This window comes from Mastigoproctus giganteus, chromosome 2 (assembly GCF_048544385.1).
Source record: "Mastigoproctus giganteus isolate SK-2022 chromosome 2, ASM4854438v1, whole genome shotgun sequence".
Taxonomy (NCBI): Eukaryota; Metazoa; Arthropoda; class Arachnida; order Uropygi; family Thelyphonidae; genus Mastigoproctus; species Mastigoproctus giganteus.
In genome coordinates this window covers 9,357,949-9,371,785 of record NC_143576.1, presented here as the reverse complement: position 1 = coordinate 9,371,785, position 13,837 = coordinate 9,357,949, and the positions used below count along the sequence as shown (strand labels likewise).

The following is a 13,837-nucleotide window of genomic DNA, read 5'->3' as shown; positions in this document are numbered from 1 at the left end:
AGTCCAGAGTTTTGTTGAAATACGAGAATCAACTGAAATCGGGGATTCGCTGTACCTCGTGTTTGTTTGATTATCTCTAACACTTTACAAAGACAGTATTAATCTCGCTGCAGAGGCTGCGCTTTTCCATCTGTTTATGCAGAGTTTATGGGCACAATGTGGATGACTGAAATATTAATTCGGGTTGGCCAGTTTGTGATCAAAACACTACGGTACTGAAAGCTGCAGCCCATAGATTGTGGGCTGAACACCTAATATTGTGGACTTGAGATCTGATGTGCCCATGGAAGCAAAATAAAACGGACACTGATGGATTGGATGGGTTGATAATTATAGTCTAGATGCGACAAACGTCAAGCAACCAAAATGCAAATTAGCAACTGTTACACGTTTCGGTGTTTCTCTGTTGCTATTTGGGGCTTGGCGCGTGACTCCAGTTGTTAGTTTTCTGATGCATCTTCTGTTGTATTAACGTGGTGGGTGTAGTTCACTCCCTCGAGTGCTCGTGGAATAAAATTTCCGAAGGAAGTGGAAATAAATGTGGTGGATCTCCGCTGTCCTGAATTCCAAGTTTGACACCTCATTGTAATAACTGCCGATTCATTCCGATTGGAACAGTTTTCTTTAGCGCACTGTACACAAAGAGATGATAGTGTGAATCGAGGTTCCATCAATGATACTTGCATTGTTTTTCTGCGTTTAAATAAATGCAATATTTTTAGGAAACGAATTCTACAGCAAGCTGCATTGCGAATCGACCACCAAACCGTTCTGCACATTTACTCCACTATTCTTGATCCAGATCGTAATCTTTAAAGAGCAAATGAGTTCGTTCAGTGTTAATAACATCGCTGGTTTCATTATTACCGAGGCCACAGTCATCTTCAGCTAAAATAGCGGTTCTCTTCGTGACCACTTTCCCACGCCTCCCGTCAATAATCCCACCTCCCCACGCAGGGTAGTAGTGCGTTCCGAGCGAACGCCATAAGCGACACATAGATGAAGGAGAAGGGCTGCAGAGGTGGCAGGAGCGCAGTTCTCTGTCTGCGATAACAACGGAGCATCTTCGTCTACGTGTGAGAACAAGGTGTTCTTCTTGCACTGCATCCTCCCATCCCGAAGCATCTGGTTGGACATCCCTGTCACAGGGGGGACGTTAGCACTCTTCCGTGAACGCTCTTGTCTTTGAGATTGCCACCCGTACGTGCATTCCCAGCAGTTTCGTCAGCTCTGGAGTTGTGCTGCGGCTGTCACTGTCGGCGGACTGTTAAGGGTGGCCTCGCCGCGTTTTCTGGAGGAATATTAGTGAAGTATTTGTGCGGACATTGCTTTCCGGGGGGTTGTGTTTGTTACTCCCCCTCAGTTTCTTTTTTTAAAGAGGAGATTCGGATTTTGAGACGACAGGAACCATTTTGAACTGTGTTCTGTGACCTTCGTGAATCGTTTGGCTGGAAAACACGTACCGGCCACGCAGGACTAACAGAGGAGAAGGAAAGGTACAGTCTTTTAATCTTTCACGTTCTAGTTCTTATTATTTTTCACGTACTATCTTTTTATTTGCGTTATGATTTTATTTTTTGCGAGTTCCATGACTATTTTTGAGTGAATGAACAGAGTCCACAGGCACGTGATCAGTCAGGTTGGTATTAAAATTTTGCTTCCGAAGTACGTGTCACATGATATTACCCGTCCTTATACAATGTTTTTGTTTAATGCACAATGCCGGTACTGACTGTACCCCTGTTAACCTTTAACGAGTTCATTTGAATTAAGAAATTTATTGTATATGTTTCAGATGCTGCTTTCGAATGATAGCGAGACATTAGTGTTTGAGTTGTAATGACTATGGGAGAAGTTCACAATTGATGTCGGCTAATTTATTGAATATAGAATGGCACACTACGATATTTACATATTTTGCCTTATTTTGATTTGCTTCGGACACCAAAATATAAGTTTAAAACCTCGTAATATAAACATCTGCAGTTTAAGTTACTTGATCAAAGAATTTTGGCAGAGTGGGACCGTTTAAATTCACCATTAAAGATTTATATTTTTTTATTTATTTATTATTATTTTTTTTTTTTTGTTGCTGTGTTGGTAATGATTTGCATTCATCCCAGAAGAGAGATCAATGATACACCGAAATTAAGCTTCATTTTTCTGTTCAGAACGCTCACATTCTTGCGCATATCCGTCAGCCCCTCAGGATTGGGAGGAAGTTCACAGCATGGGATGTCCTTGCACACATTGAGAAACTGGAGCAGGACGGTGGTGGGAGTGTACTGATTGCCATTCCTCTTATACCACGTGAATATTATCTAACTGATCGTAATGTACCACTTATTAAATACGATATAATACTATCTCGAGTTACCAAGCCCTTCTTTATGAATATTATTAGCCAAAGAGTTGCTTATTAATCCCATTATTAATCGTGATATCAGTTAATTTTTATATACTGTGACATTGGCCCGTACCACATTAAGGAACCGACTAGTGAATATTCTGATACGAATAGATAGTTAGCGCCGAAACAGCCAATTGATTAAGTCCAGCTTTATTTTATAACCAATGAATTGGATTGATAGTCCGCTGGACCTTTAAAAATGCTAGAGTGTTGTCTGCCAGATGTCAACGCGTTTGCCCATCTAGTCTGATACTGCTGCTGATAATCCCTCCCAAGTACACTGCACGTCGCCGACAGTTCCTGTTTTTCGTAACCATACACTTTTATTGCGCACCGATCGTGATTAACTGTTTAAAAATGGAAATGCCGAAGAAACTGGTGTCTTTGCCTTCTCACAACGTGCGTATTAAAGAGTCATTTTGCATTTCAGAAGGCTGCAATTATGTCTTTGGTAGGAGACACTGATTACGGATCTGTTTGATCTGCACCACGCAATCGTACGCTTTTCTCTGTATCCCGAGGGCGGGGCAGGAGAGAGGAGGTTGGGGAGTGGTAATGATCGTTAGGTCCCCAGCTGCCGAACTGCACATGCAGTCGGCATTTATATGGTTGACCTAAATTAGGGTGGGGTGTTAATCTCGCTCTCCATAATATCTGCTTTTTGTGCGTACGGTGAGGACAATTATTAACGTGCACATCACGCGCCCTGTCATGTAAGCGGTCTAGATCGTGAAGAAAGGCATACTTGAAACTTTTCATCAGTTAAGCCGCGGTGGCCAACGAGTTCAGGGAACATCTGTCGTGACCTACTTCCAGTTCAGACAAATAAACACGCCTTCCCTTTTAGCCGAACACGAACAGAAAATCGTCTGCGTGGTAACCTTCGCATCTGAAATCCGGCTGCAATGACGGAACAAGTCCGGAAGAATCATTTCTGGGATAATCGCATTGAAAAATCATCGCAAACAACAAAAGTCCATCAATCAATGATAATTTTAGACGTACGCCTGACAAATGTCTGCCATTCATTTCGAAGTATCGAAGATGTCGGACATGTCTCGCGACATTTGAATAATACCATTACTCAAAACCATCAGGCACATGTTTCCGATGCACAACACAACTTGCGCAGCGGGCAGATCGTATGCCATATCCATACCAGTTCGCGGAAAGCGCTGCTCATTATGGTCGCTGTAAACATGGCCCAGCTAACGCTGTGACGTGGTTTCCATAAAGATGGCCGCGACTGTTTCAAAGGACACCCAACCGCATTATGGTATTACCTTAGCAGACCTTCTCACCGATAGATAGTCTTGATTTCTGACTGAAGTGTGGATTGTCAAAACTTCAATCCCCCTTCCGAAAAACTTCCATTTACTGTGAAGGTTCACGCTAAGAGCAGTCTTTTCTGTTTTATTAATTTAGGAAGGAAATAAGTTCATTCTTCGTTATGCACGATAGGGAGAGGAACTATTGCTTCTACAAATATTCTACAAACATGGCTGTACTATGAATGATACACAGCACAAACACGTTTCGGTCAGATGTTCTACAATCCTTCTTGAGTCTGTATTGAGCAGAACAACCAATGGGATCTCATCATGATACATCCGACGTAATTTGTATCCAATTACTGAATTTAGAAAAGCCAACTATTCGCTTCTATTAAATACGTTTTTGTTTAGAAACTCAAAGGTCTGCGCGCATTATCCAACAGGGAAAATGAGAAAAACAGAAATCGGTTTCGAAATATTTAAAATTTTCAGAGGATAATACTTTAATGACCTAAAACGCTACTGGAACATATATCATTGAGGCAAAATTCAAAGAGAACTGCATTTCCCGTTAGAAACTTCTTAGGTTCAAGGTCAACACGTGCAAAGTAAAGTCCTCACTAGATTATTATTATCCGTTTATTGATCAAACCCCCTTGTGCAGAAATTTATCTTGGAGGATGGTACACTGACATCTAATATTTAATAAAAATAAACAATTTTATACACGCAACTATATACATAATTAGCTGACTCAAGAGAATTCAATATTCATAGTTTTTCATCAATATTTTAAGCACAGTAACCAGTGTTCTTTACAAGAACGTGGACTCTTTTTCCCTTTTCCATACTTTTTTTGTATTGAGTTTGGGGTACATTTCAACTGCCATATGGTCCTGGAGATCTTTTCATGGAAATACCTGCTCAGGTCGATTTTTAAGCCTCCAAAAAGTTCCAGGGTGTTAGCAGTTGGTTTAATCCCTCTGTGTTATGAAGAGTTTACTAGAGTATGCCTGCCTCTAGGATGTGGTATGACCGCAAGATTCTCAATCTGAGAAGCATCTAAGATGCACAAACGTATTGAACTACTACAATAATCTTCCTTTTTGCTGCACCTTCGTGGCAGCGCAGTGGACTTGTCTCTTTGAATCGGTCAAAAATAATTTAAATTCGATTCTGTCACAGAGTGCAAATTCTGAATTATTCTCACTCAGTTGTACGATTAGTCGGGTCAGGGCATCTTCTTCCATGTACCTACCTCGAAGACCATTTGGGGAAATAATGTGGTCAAATTCAAACCTGAATAATATCATTACTCACTTTGAATCAAATAAGAAATAAATCTGACGATATTTTTTAAAGAATTTCGAGTTATTGTTATGGTAAACTGTCTGTTAATAAGAAATGCTACAAACGCTAGCGAGCTCTAATGAAACCGCACGAATAGCGTGGTAGGAATAAACGCATTATGAGCTATTAACAACACCCAGTCATTGTGTAAATTAGCATATGCATGTCGCTTCTATTCATAAACGCGAATGCTTAAAATCTGATTAACTAAATCTCATTACTCGTTTACTCTTTCAAAAACGGTTTGATTTATATTTATGTGAATTATCATCGAAGTTAGTTTTATATCCAGTAATTGCGGAAGAGTAAGCGAGTTGTATTGGCACTTTTGTTTACAATCCGAATCAGAAGATCGTTCAGATTGAAAGGGACTGTGGCCCATAGAATGGGAAGAAAAGAAATATGATTTTTAATATTGCGAGTGCACGCCCATGTTCCTCTGTAATGCTGGATGAAAAGCCCAGGGTTCCAGGAAAGATCAATTCTGGAAAACTGTGGTGTTCAGATATAGAATAGCCCATTGTCAAAATATCCGGTAATTTTCTCTTTAACGCAGCTTTGGCTTCACACTATTCTGACATATTTAGGATAAATGTCTTTTCTTCTTCTCGTGGTGTTCTGAATGACATCGACACCACGGTGTTCGGTACACGATGGGTGTAAGGCTGTACTCAGTTCCGAAATAGGATTTTTAATCTTTATCATCGGCTTTCTTCAGCGCTGCAAAGAACGCTGATAAAAAGCAGAACCATTAAATGAAAAACTGTTCCAGTTAATCGGGAGCGCGCGCACACGCTCTTCGAAAGAGCAGCGCATTCTTTTGAGTTGAAAGGGAATTTTGTATTATACGGGCTGCCCCTGGAAACTAATGAGACGTTTCCATAACTACCGAGCGCATTTCACCTCTTTGTTGCAATGACAAATATGTTCTGATTGCTACTAACTGGATGATTGATTTTGACATTCTCTGCCTTCCGTACAATTGCTGCTCATTTAATACAAATCATAAGGAAATATAGGTAGTAACCATGAGGTAGTCATTATGACATTCGTTTGATGTACTATAGCCGTGCAGCGTATGGCTCTATCTGGCCCACTCGAGATAAACTTGATAAATGCTTTTTCTTCTTCAATTCGAGGAAATTGCCGAATGAAATTATCCTTTTTGTATTTCTTAAACAGTTCTTTTCTTAATATTTTTTTCTTATTCCACATTTAGAAGAGTTTTGTTGCCCGCGTGTGGTTAGTTCGATCATTAAGTCTCTCCCACTTCCCCCGCCTCAAAAACATCGGCTTTTTTTTCGGAGTTGCGGCTTTCTTTACTTAAGTGACACTCGAACGTCATCCGAGGGACACACTTTAACGGCGTTCCAGTTTTTCTTAGTGGAGTGAAAGTTAAACATTTCGTTTCATTGAGCTGCCAGCCCGATTATAGATCACACTTCGCGGAATTAGGCCTACAGATGGGCGTAACCCCTTTTTGTTCTTTATTCGCTTCAAAAAGCTGTCACTTCAGAAGTCGGGGGTGCTCTTCACGTCGCTCTGCCGCTTGTGTTCACGTGTGGATCACTTCCACTCCCGTTATTAAAATCACTCAGGTAAGCGAAAAGCGTGGCGGCAGCCTTCGGTGAAGGGATGACTGGGGTCAAAGGTGACGAAAGAGCGATGGTCAGTTATTGCGGAGCCTACCACGAACGCAGCGACTTGAATAGTTTTAGAAATTTGTTTCGTGGCACCCCACTTTCAGTGTTGGAAAATGAACGTATCCCCTTCGTGCTTATTAGAAGAAATGACGCATTAACTGTTCATTTAAACGTGATGTAAACCACACACTCCCCCCCCCCTTCAAATATTTCCCATCGACATAGGTTTCATGGTTGGTTTGGTAATAATAATAATACAAATTCCATTCTTAATTCCCCCTCTCCATGCCTTAATTCCCTAATTAAATCATTGTCTCTCTGCGGATTGCTGATGATATATTGGGAAACTCCCCATGGAGTACCATATTATAAGAAAACTAAAGCGTAAATGTTTTTGAGGTATTATTCATTTAAATATGAATATTTGTACATAATCTCTTAAATGTTGTTGAACAGTGGGATCCCTGTTGTGTAATCTTTTCTGAAATACCATAAAAATGCATTATTTTGTTATTTATAGCAGTGTTAGCGAATTGGTCCACCGGCTAAGATAATAAGCACACAGAAACGGTGTTTAGACGAAATATTTTATCTTTGGTAACGAGATAAATGTAGGACCGTAAATGTCCATGTGTATACCACAAGAGCACGTTAATCCTACTCTCCTAATTGCCCTTCGGCCTCATAATTGGCCTACGATATTATTCCGATATTTTTGCGTTAGTTTGAGCACTGGTTAAGTGGATCATTCATTCGTGATTAGATCTTTCCCCAAGTGGCTTTAGTTCTGCCTGAGGATAAACTTGATTTTAGATGTTTGGCTTTTCTCTCGTTTCATTAATGGGGTTATTCGCCATCTTCATAGAAAATACATGACCGAAATAGTTTGAGTTTAGCCTAGAGTGGCGAGACGACTGTAGAGGACATTTATATGTTGTTTAATTCTGCGAGTATTGATCATAATCCTAGTATCTTGGTAGGAATTTTACGATAAGTGTATCAATAACTTGCAAGGTTAGCTTGCGAGTGTACTTGCGATATAGGTTTTCAATCCTCAGACCAAACTTGAAAGTACTGCTTAGAATCCTCGATTTCTTTGACCATATCTGGTGGACAAAGTCTCGCTCCCAGTCTGAGGTTCTGAAATGGATTGTGCTTTATGCTCTTTAGTGAACGGCCAACAACGTTCCCATTTTCGTATCTTTAATTGCAATGCTTGCATGCATCATAATTTACTTACAGTTCTCTGTATATTGCACTTATACAAGGTCCTGCCTGTAAGGTGTGGAAAATATTCAAAAAACTACAGTCTGATGCATTGAATACTGAACACCGAATTTCTTGATGCCAACAAACCTTTATTATTATTTCTTACAGGTGGGACAGTTTCTTATATTACACCAAAATGAAACTGAAATGTCAGCTTTAAATATTCTTATAACATCTTAATGTTTAAGATAAGGCTCAGCGATTCCCTCCTTCTCTACGGTGCGTAGAGAAGGGGCTCGTCTGTATCTGTTGTAGAAACTTGCGAACATACCAGAACGGGCTACAGCAATTAAAGTAGAACGATATTCGACCCCCTCAAAACAAGCAGAAGTTTTCTTCCCGGTTTTGGAATTTGCATCCTCACCAAATTTACACTCGCTCTCGTGTCTTCTAAGCAAATGAAAATTACTTCTCGAAATCAATCGAGACACTCGGAGACATTCCTGTTTGTGCCGAGAATTCCATTACTGCGGTTGTCTGAGCCGTGTGTTTAGGAAAGGGTGGTCTGTGTAAAAGAGGAGCGGGGGTAGGGGATGGGACGCACGGAGGGAAGAGTGAACGAATTTAGGAGGGAAGAAATCATTTACCTAAACTTCTATTCCAAACAATATTGAGGATACAAAGAAATCTCTTAAAGGAATTCTTGGTAAGAAGTACACGCGGCATCATTTATTTATCTGTCTGGCCCGGTAACGTAGCAACAACAGATTTTCCGTGGCTGTCTCTCTGATCCACGGCATCAGCCCTGAGTATGATTACGCATAAAATCTCCATACATCAACATAAGGACGCAAAATAATGTAGGTGCTGGCATTAAAAGGCTCTGTTATTTGGCCTATGAATGAACTGCTCGCTAGTTTAATTTTCTCCACGCGTACACCCACGAATCGCAACACAACCGTTTCGCACAGAACAATTTGTCACTGGCGAAACCACCGAGTTTAGGCTATCATCTTTGGCAATGTTCGAAACACTTCGCTAATGCTATAAAACGTCTCTCCTGAAATGTCTCCGCATTCTCAACGCCATTCGCTTTTTTGTCTCTAACAGTTGCGATTGTATTTTACTTCAAAATCTCCATCCTACTCCCAAATTATTATTTTAAACGGATCTTCCATAATGGTGGACGTGGCATACATTGAGATTTTCTCATTTGTTTGCTCTGAAATGTTTCTTAAAAAATGAATTCAGCCGAGGTTAAGCATAATCCACCCAAAAAGGGGATTATGCTTTGACTTTGAAGAATTTAAATGCCGAGGTACTCACATTTCACTCTTCACTGAGAGGAAACTCAAAGTTCCACTTTGGTGGAAAAGTCTGACTAAGCAGTAGCAACACTATTTGATGTCTCATCAGTTTCATCTTTTAAAATGGGTCTGTCTCGAGTACTGAGAAGCGTGTGACACCTTGGTGCCTTATAGCAGGAATAAACAAAAATATGCAGCCATTTTATACACAAAATGTATGTATACACAAAAAGGATCATCTATAATCAGAAACACTTCTGAGCCTTCTGACTGCTTTGGATTTGGTTGATAAGTTTAGTTCTGTTGATTTTGCAGAATGTAGCTCTCGATTCTGCATTGGTTTAATAGTGGAAGGGCACAGTTAGAGAATAGCCTACCAGCAGATGTAAATAGGGTATGTTGAAAGTGGGGCGACCACACCGTAGGGGCCGTTTACAGCTAGGGCTGAACAGAGTTAAACGTGGAATAAGTAAATTTATTATTTACTTAAAATATGCGATTTTTTTATCCATCTGAATTAAAATACCATCTTATGGATAACAATTTAATAATATTATCTTAATTACATTTGTGAAAAGAAAGACGCACATTATAGGCTATCGGCATCAAAATTCCTTGTTCTGCTTCTGAGCCTACCTTTTTTTTTTTTTTTTTTTTTTGTCTGTTTTGTGATGCAGTCTTTGCTTTTGTATTCCCACTGAGAGCTTCAGTGGTTGTGTTATGGTGGGATACTCGTAATTTGAGGTCAGTTTAGATAAGGAATATAATATATTCACAGGCTTTATCAGGTTATGCTAGGAATTGAGATTTTGAAGGGAAATCCTATTTCGCGTTTAGCCATCTGAGGATCCAATAGAAAAAGCAAAGAACTTTCTGTATGTAGCTTGTAAGGTTCCTGATTGTATTTTCTACCTTTTGCTGTACATGTTTGCCAATGACTACTTGTTTCTTGGTTGATTAATCATTTGCCTTTCTGAATTTTTGCTTGCTATATGTACATTGCTCAATTGTGTTTTATGAATTTTTATGAATATGGTGGATGGCGCAATCGTAATGGTACACTTAACTCAAGTTTGGGAGAATATTCTGTCTTTCTCCACTCAAAGTCTCCCTTTAATGCAATCTCTTTCTACATGGTTCAACGTTTAGAACCCACAACGGAAAAAATCAGAACTTGAGTAGTCTCTTGCGATGCCATGAATTCAAAACGTTGATCCTTCCATCTGGCTTGGCGTTTTATTCGAATTCGGCTGAACATGGCATACGAATACACAACATGATCAACAGCGTTTACTGTAATTGATAAATGTTCGAAAATTAAAAAAAATATATATTTATTTGTATATATTGCAATAGGTTAATTCAGAGGTGGTAGTGTTGCATACTGCAAGAGATTCTTACTGCCATCGTAGTGTGAAGTAATACTTTTATTTTAAATAGTTTTGTTTTTGTTAACCCAGTGAAGATTTTTTTTTTTTTTTGAAAGCCACTAGCGTTTAACTTCGCTTCCAATGGCCAAGTTAGAACCACTGCCTTAATTAAGTGCTTTGATTTCGCCCCGAATAATCCCTTAACTTGATTTTTCCGACTTTACTGTTTTCAGTTTTGTAAACCTTTCACGTTTTAGAAACGTAAGGTAATCCATAATGATTAAAATTAGGTAAGCGAGAGTTTCCCTGTTTATAAATTAGGAATATCGGAAAAATTCGTATATTTTAATTACTTCTGAGATTAAAAATAGAAAAAGCTAATTAAAAAAAAATTCAAAGCTGTAAATGAAGTACTAAAACGATGTATTTAGGCAACAATCGTTGCTTATTATTTTTAAATAATTTCCTTCAAAATACCATTTGAACATAATCTGCAAAGATTGATAAAACAATTAGGAATTCTCACGAGTCGATTCTTTTGCATAATTTTCTTTTTTGCATCCAGAGGTCGCTCGAAGCTCCATTCATCTTTGTTAGGCTGCATACGTTTTGTTTACTGACTGACGATAGAATTTCATAAATTAATCGTTGAACAGCTGAAAGCTCTTTCAATGTAGAAACTGCGTTTAAATATTTAAATGAGCTAGCTTTAGGCTTCCTCAATGGCGTACTGCATTTAATTGGTTCTTTGAGATACACAACGCTGCGAGCATAAATTGTTTATACAAATAGTAACGGATCTTCAGTTTGGAGAATAATCATTCGGTAGTTTCTAATCGCAGAAAGTCTCTCTCATTCGAATTACGTGATCCAATTCGAGAATCTTCTGATAGCCGAAGATTAGCGAATGCTCTCCTTCCTGCAGAGCTTAGCTGCATGGGATCGATGACTTTGATTGCCTGAGATTTGTCCTGGGATTCTAATAGTGATCAAGAGACTTTATAGTGAAGAACCAGAAATGGATCAGAAAGAACTTAAAGTATTATTCCCCGATGCATTATTTTACATGTTTTGATTGAAAAAAAAAAATGATATATTGGCGATGGATGCATTTAGTATTAATATTATGTAGGTCTTGGTTACTGAAACATAACTTGTTTCATGACTTGTGGTCCACCCTTTAATTTCCATGTGCTCGCACAATTATTTGTGCCCAAATCGAGTTTAAAAATATTTCGTTCATCGATGGACAAATTGCTTACCGCTGTGTGTCCATTGTCAGAGTCTGGTAATGGTGATTACAAGTACCATTCCTAAATTGCTACTGCTTTCATTCTCAGAATATCTGCATGTCCGGGATAATTGTATCCACTGATTCTTTCTCTCCATCGCAGGTTCTTCAACTGTAACTGCCTTGCCCTGTTCTTTCCATCATATCGAAATGAGAAGAGTGGAAGTATCCCCGCACCGAATTGTGCAAATGCTTGTGCCAATTTGTCGCACACTTGTTAGCGTCGCAAGTCGGAACCAGCTGTTAAAGGCACGTGACATCTCAGTGACTCATCAAAATCTTCGCTGTAAGCCGATGCTGACCTCAAACGCGGGTGCGGCCTAAGGAAAAGATAAATCATTAAGACATGGGAAGCAGCTGCAAGGAAAGCCCTTAAAGTATCTTCTCACTATCGCCTAACGACCTCACTATGCTTCTGTGTGGAGAGGTTTTTTGGAATTCGTGAAGTGAGCCTTGTATCCTGCAGCGATTCGAAGACGTCGACGAGATCCTTTTTTGAAGAATTTTGTATTCTCGTGGGCAGAAGCAGAATGCTTAATGGCAGCCGTATTCAAATAACGCTAATTTTGAAGCGAAATTAGCTGGTTCCCGCGAGTTTTAACTATGCCAATATGTGGAAATAAAACTGCATCTGATTTTTATAATTCTGAAGCCTTACTTTTGAAAGTGAAGGGATTTTTATCAGAAAATATTAAAGGGGTTTAAAATTGAACGAAATAAAAAAAAAAAACATAACGAAACTGGGCTAAAAGAACCAGCAGACTTGTAAGCAGCACTCGATAGCACACGTCCTCGGTTCCCTTCTGGTTGCTATGACAACGGTAACTGACCTTTTCTATCCTTTCCGGTTATTGTGAAGGATGATCAGAGCATAAAATGTCACAATCTCTACTTCTTTTAAGCCTCTCTTTCCAAATGACATCTTTATGTGAACACAAACGACTTTACTACTAGATTTGGACATCTTTATAGCCCTCTGCCATTTCTCTTCCATCGCTCTACGCCAGAACTGGCATTTTGGACCATTTCAAAATTTTGGCCACTACTTCTTAAAAGTGCAAGTCTTAAGCGCTTGCAGATATACCCCAAACGAAGAGCTCAACTTTTAATGTAAATAAGTTCTTCCGTGGCATGGTGCTTGTCGAGCTAGAAGTTGATGTGTAATACAATGGTGAAACCAGGCTTTCATGTTCACAAATTTGTGACATGAAATTCGTGCATTTTCCTGAAAAATTATATTAAAAAAATTGTCAATCTCTGAAAAGTGGCTAATTTCTCTTTCAACTATACTGAGTGGAAATTAATTCCAGCGATTGATCCACAACACGCTGCCCAAAAGCAAACATCGTGAAATTCTATTATTCCCCGAAATTTTATATTTGTAACTCAGTCTTGTTTCCCTACAAGTGAAAATATACCCCCTATAACCCCTCGTTGAATTTATTAATTCTTTATTGAGTCCTATATACCTCAGTCAGGTCATCCCCCGGTATATCTAGTTTCAATCTGCTGTCATCGTTTTCATTAGCCTTTTATATTGATCAGCATCGCCCAACAATGGAGTTGTCCTGTTTGAACTCCTTACAGAAGCCATCTTTCTTCAGATGTGGCTTGCCGACTTGCACGCAGTGTTCTAAGTGTGGTTTTAAAGATTGCCTTATTCAAATAGATAATGAGATCCTTTTTCAAGACACCATATGTTTCCTAATCGCGCGTTTATACTGCGTGAAAAATCATATCTAACTGAACACGGTCCCTAAAATCTTTCGTCCTGGCTCACTTTTCACTCCACTCCCAACGCCTAGCTTATAAGTAACGCCTGGATTTCTGTTCCCTAGAGGCAAACCTTGCGTTTAGAGCATTAAACTTCAGTTGCCGTTTTTCAGACTATTTCTGCAAACGATCTAATTTACTTTACAATGCAGGTGGCCCCAACACGAAACCTTGGGGCACTCCTTGCTACACCGTTTCATTCTGAGATAT

General features: G+C 39.3%; 1 protein-coding gene across 6 annotated transcripts in view; it reads left to right on the top strand.

Annotated features, from left to right (window-relative positions):
* The first annotated feature begins 1,021 nt into the window (after positions 1-1,021).
* Positions 1,022-13,837, top strand: part of LOC150089152 (teneurin-m-like) — a 936,894-nt gene continuing 924,078 nt past the window's right edge. For all 6 annotated transcript variants that reach the window (XM_090388112.1, XM_090388138.1, XM_090388082.1 and 3 more), the window contains exon 1: positions 1,022-1,496. The gene's annotated coding sequence lies outside the window, so the exon portion shown is untranslated. The remainder of the gene's footprint in view (positions 1,497-13,837) is intronic.